Genomic DNA, 6,159 nt, shown 5'->3' with positions numbered 1-6,159 from the left:
GGACTCTGTGAAAACAGGAATGCAAGTTTGTCTTGGTCTCGGACCTTTTCTGCCTTTGACAGGGTACAGTTACCACTTTCCTATTGCTTTCTATTTCTTGGAAAACATTGGTATTTTCCTTCTCTGGCAGGTTTCTTCCTTACACAGGGTCGGCTTTCACAGATTTTACTGAGTGTGTTATTTTTATGTAACTGCAGGAATCTATTGGTCACTATTGTTTTGCAGGTGAAGCAAAAGCTGTCAGAGTAGAACAGTGCTCCTCGGGGTTGCCAGGGTTGATTTTTCAGAAATGTGCCAGGTTTGTCTCAGGTTGCCTCTAGGTTGACTCAGCAGCTGAGTACCTCAACGGACTCTTGACCCAAGATAAACCCACACTCACTCCATCAAGTTTATTCTGACATGTAGTGACCCCATTTAGGCTGTCTGAGGCATTGTAAATTTTAACGGGATTAGACCACTGACCGTAGCAGTGCAGTGCTACCCAACAGTGCCACAAAGGTACATCTTCAACTCCTGCTTCAGTTCTCACCGTACTAGCATTCTATAGTGGTGCTTATTGGATTACGAGGCTAGCTATGAATTGCTGCGTTTTCTTGAATATGTTACCTTTGACTGGACTCAACCCATCAGGCTCAGTTAGCAGCTGAGCACATTAACCGCTTGTACCACACATGGACTACTCTTTGTATTTTATTACAAAGAGTTTTTGTTTCAATTAGTTATCTTGGAATATACTGAAGTTGTTACCACAGTGTGGGTAAAGGTTACCAGAGTATGTTCCCTAATGTCAAATGTGAAAATAATTTCTTGGTCCTGTAGAAAACAGATTTCAAAATCACCTTTGGCAAAATCTCTATGAGAAGAAGCAATGATTGTGTGAATCTTTCTGAAGCTATTGACATTAGTGGATTTGCGTCTCTATACAGTTGAGCTTCCAGGCGAAGACAGACTAGGAAGAAAGGACTGTCCATTCCCTTATAGTCTGTTCTTCAAACAGGTAGTGTAATCTTTTAAATGTAGAATTCATTTCAAGTTGCTTCTCTGCATAATACTTCCAGTCATTTTGTAAAATCCAGAGACCTTATCATAGCCTAGAAGGTTTTATATTAGCTTCCCCTCAAGCCCCCAACTTCTCTGAACTCTGATCTGATCTTCTATCTCTGACCCCTATTAGCCATATTTCACCACCCATATTAGCCATCCTGCATGCAACTCCTTAATGTCAAACAGGCTCTTTTCTTAATGTCACACAGGATCTTTGTGGTTGGGTTTCCCTTCGTCTGGGATGTGCTTTCTCTAGATATCAACATTTATTGCCTCATTTTCATAAAGTTTCTTCTTGAATGTTACCTTATCAAGAAGGTTGTACTTCATATATAAAATAATACCTTTATCCTTATCCTACTTACCGATCACTTAATCTTACTTACCCTTAACATTTTGCTTTTCCTCGTACCACTGGTCTAGTAAACAAGAACTTGTTTTATTCATTGCTGACTCATCAGAAACAAACTAAGCAGGGCATGTAGTCTCACTGCCATCAAGTCAGTTCCAACCCTACTACAGGATAGAGAAGAATGGCTCTTCTGGGGTTTTTGTGACTGTAACACTTTATAGGTATAGAAAGTCTCATCATTCCACTTAGGAGTGGCTGATGGGTTCAAACTACTGACTTTTTGGTAGTCAATAATTCCTGTTGACTATATGAATAGTGATTTTCTCTGGGAGTAGGATTTTAGATAGTTTTAATTTTCTCCCAAGTACCAATGTGGCACATTTGTTAAGGGTCTAACCAAAAGTTTGGCTGCTCAGATCCACCAGCTACTCCACAGAAGAAAATTCCTAATGATGGAGACTTGGAATTACTGCCTGAGAAGCACTGTGGAGCAGTTCTAGTGTTACCCAGGTTCTCAATAAGTTGTAATTGATTCTGTGGCACACAACAACAATTTTCTCATATATTTTTCTGTACCTTTTATTTTGTTTGCTAATTTAAAAATTATTAGAGTTACAATTTAAAAGCTTAATAAGAAACAGTTTTTAAAGCCCTTTCAACGGGATTTTTTCAAAGTCAGATATAAATATATTTTAATGCAGCTTCTTTGGATGATAATCTTTTACATTTAGCACTCATTCATTCACCCAGATGCCTCAACTGCTTCTTAGTACATTCACACATATTATATATTCTATCGGTTTTATTTACTAAGAAGAGTCACCTGGGCTGAAGGCCTATGACTTAAACCCACTCTAAATTGGCTGCTTTCTGTGCTTTATGCACGGTAGTTATTCAGGTCTCTGTAGGTTAGGCTTAGACTGAAAACCAGAAGGTCAGCAGTTCAAGCCCACCAGCTGAACCCAGAGGGAAAAAGATGAGACTATCAGCTCCCATAAATATTTACAGTTTTGGAAACCCTAAAGGGTTGCTATGAATCAGAATAGAGTTGATGACAGTGAATTTTGTGATTTGTTGCCATCATCCCAGGATTAGTTTCACATCTCTCAAGCATAATCCCCACCGACCTATATCCCATGTCTTGGTGAGCTATAGCCTCCAGAATTTTCCTGAAAAATGGTGAATGATAATTTAAAAATTCTGAAACTTGTTATGCATGATGCCACTTATACTTGATTTCTTTAAGTCAGATGTATATAGAATTCTAAAATGGGATTATTACTCCAAGGATCCCTAGTTCATTCTTGTTGGAGTGGTATATTTAAACAAAGGTATGGATGTCTGATGTTTAAGATTTATTTATTGCTTCTGGATTTTCTCATTAGCTAGTGCTAGGATTGGGATATACAGATTGTGCATATAGATATAATTTTTAAAGAATACTGTAAAATTAATTATTAAATATAATCTCTACAACTATAAGGACCATTAAGGAGAAAATAGGGACCAAATTATGGGCCCTAATACAAGGCCATAAATACACTACTGGATGGAATGAAAAATACACACATTGTAGAAGACAAAATAGAGGACTGGGAACTTCTAAAAGATGACACTTAAACACATCAAAAGACTTCATAAAAGTAGTTAAAAAAGAACCCTCAGATTGGGAAAAATATTTAGCAATGATACATCAGATAAAGGGATACTTTCAAAAATGTATGGAAAGTTGTAAGGCCTTAAGAAGCACATATACATACACAATTTAAAAAGTGTACGACACATGAACAATTTACCAAAGATGACATAAAAGTGGCCAACAATTATATGAATAAATATCCTTAATCATTAGTAATAAGAGTTATATAAACTAAAACAATGAGTTACCACCTCACACCGACACTTAGCAAAAAATTTTTGAAAACAGAATAATAAATGCAGGATAAGATGTAGAGATTATAATGCTTACACATTGTAGAATTGTGTAACCACTGTGGAAAACAGTAGGGTGCTTCCTTAAACCAATGCAAATACAAATGCCTTATGATCCTACAATCTCTCTACTTGGTACATACCCTAAAAAATGAAGAACAAACAGACACACACCTATGTTTATTGCAGCAATTTCTGTAATAGCAAAAAGATGGAAATGATCAAAAACTCCAACTATAGAGGAATGGATAAATAAACTTTGGAACATTCATACAATGGAATTTTATGCATCCTTAAAAAACAGTGACTGTCAAACACCATAAGTTATGGACAGAACAAAGGAAATAGAGGAAAGAACTAGGAGGCAAAGGGCATTTATAGTGGTCTAAATGCAGGCATGTATATATGCAAATATAGTTATATATGACAATGGGAAGTATATGTGCACATATTTATAGGTTTAGTATTAAGGTAGCAGATGGACATTGGGCCTTGACTCAGGTACTTCCTCAATGCAAGAAAACTCTGTCTATTAAACTGCCATTCCATGATGCGCACCTTCCCAACAAGATCCCTGAAAACAAAGCAGGTACATAAGCAAATGTGGTGATGAAAGCTGATGGCACCCAGCTATCAAAAGATAATAGCATCTGGGGTCTTAAAGACTTGAAGATAAACAAGCAGCCATCTAGCTGAGAAGCCCACATGGAAAAAGCACATCGGCCTGTGTGATCACGATAGGATAAGGTATCAGGCATCAAAGAACAAAAAATCATATCATGGTGAATGAGGGGGAGTGCGGAGTGGAGACCCAAAACCCATCTGTAGGCACCTGGAGATCCCCTTACAGAAGGGTTGCAGAGAGGAGATGAGCCAGTCAGGGTGCAGTATAGCATCGATGAAACATACAACTTCCAGTTCTTTAATGTTTCCTCCCCCTCCCCCCTTACTATCATGATCCCAATTCTACCTTAAAAATCTGGCTAGACCAAAGAATGTACACTGGTACAGAAAAAAGCTGGAAACACAGGGAATCCAGGACACAAACTCTTCAGGACCAATAATGAGAGTAGCGATACCAGGAGGGTAAGGGTAAGATGGAGGGGAGAAAGGGGGAACAAGTCACAATGATATACACATAACCCCCTCCCTGGGGAATGGACAACAGAAAAGTGGGTGAAGGGAGACATTGGACAATGTAAGACCTGAAAAAATAATAATTTATAAATTATCAAGGGTTCATGAGGGAGGGAGCATGGGGAAGGGAGGGTATAAACGAGCTGATACCTAGGGCTCAAGTAGAAAGCAAATGTTTTGAGAATGATGATGGCAACAAATGTACAAATGTGCTTGACAATGGATGGATGTATGGATTGTGATGAGTTGTACGAACCGCCAATAAAATAATTTTTAAAAAGTTATGGACCAAATTAGAGAACATTATGCTTAGCAAAGTTAGTCAGTCTCATAGAGATACATATTTTATGGTACCAGTATGATAAAGGACAATAAAAAGAAAATTGATTTTCATACTAAAGGACAAGACTTTTAAGAATAGGACAAGTCCAGAACCTGGGGGAAGAGAGAAGGGTCAGAAAACTGTGGCGGAAAAGCCATGGAGGAGAGACAAGAAGAAACAAGGACATACATGGAGAATTTAATATGATTGCTTTCGACTTGATGAGACGGGCTGTGCAGCTACACAGAATGCGTTCTTTGTAAATATTATATTCCACAAAACAGGAAACATTAAGTGAACAAACAAAAAGTTAAAATTTAAAATGTACACAAACTAAAATAAAAGTAAGACCTTTAAAATCATAAAGATATCCAGCATTATTGATCAGACAGACATTGGTAGAACTCCGAAGCCTCTGACTTTCAGACCACCCTCCAGGTTTGGAAGTGAACTCACGTCCCAATATTAGACAAGTCTATAAGGGGCAACTAACACTAGGGAAGCACTTAGAACAAGCAACCCTTGAGATAAAAAAGTAGCATTTATTTGAGCATAAAATTCATAAAGGTTAGGAAAAAAGGAGGCATGGAATTGGAAGTGGAAGTGAAATAAGTGCTGTTACACTGCAGAAATTGAAATCAACAACATGAAACAAAATGTATGAATTGTTGAATGGAAGGATTTTTTTAAGGTTCACAGTGGAAACAAAGATGTAACTTATTTTTGGATGCAAAACAGTGATAATATAGTATATATATATATAAATTTTGAAAGGTGTTTAAGAAGCACTATTTTAATGTCTTATTTGCACTAGAAGTTAGATGTTATCCTACTTAAGCAATACCTGAATACATACTTATTTTTACGATACCATTTGCATCTCAACTAAAGTAGATTTCATTCCATGAGTTTAAATTTAGCTTCCATTATACCTTTCCTAAAAGAAGTTGCTGTGTATTGGTCTCTCTGTATTTACATATTAGTGCAAAAATTTATATGAACCATTGGAAACTAGAGCTTGTATGGGAAGAATTTTGCTCCATCTGGAAAACATCACATTCTAGACAGTGAAAGAAAAGGAGACTCCAACTTGTGAATTAATGCCTTCAGAAGTTAAGAGGTGAATAATCACATCTTTGTTAGGAGGAATGACAATCTGTACTTCCAGATTTTTCAAGAACAGCTTTAGAGGGGGATGAGTAAATAAAAGAATTGAGCTTTGCTCTTTTTGCCCTACCGTTTGAACATGTGGTTATAATGAGCATTTTAACTAGCTTTAGAAGAAATATGTCAGGTTTTGATATTGAGGTAGAAGGCACATGTGTTAATTAAGATTAGTGAATTATGAAAGGGATTTAGAGAATTTATTGAT

This window comes from Tenrec ecaudatus, chromosome 13 (genome assembly GCF_050624435.1).
Source record: "Tenrec ecaudatus isolate mTenEca1 chromosome 13, mTenEca1.hap1, whole genome shotgun sequence".
Classification (NCBI taxonomy): Eukaryota; Metazoa; Chordata; class Mammalia; order Afrosoricida; family Tenrecidae; genus Tenrec; species Tenrec ecaudatus.
Note: the sequence above shows the minus strand (reverse complement) of the source record.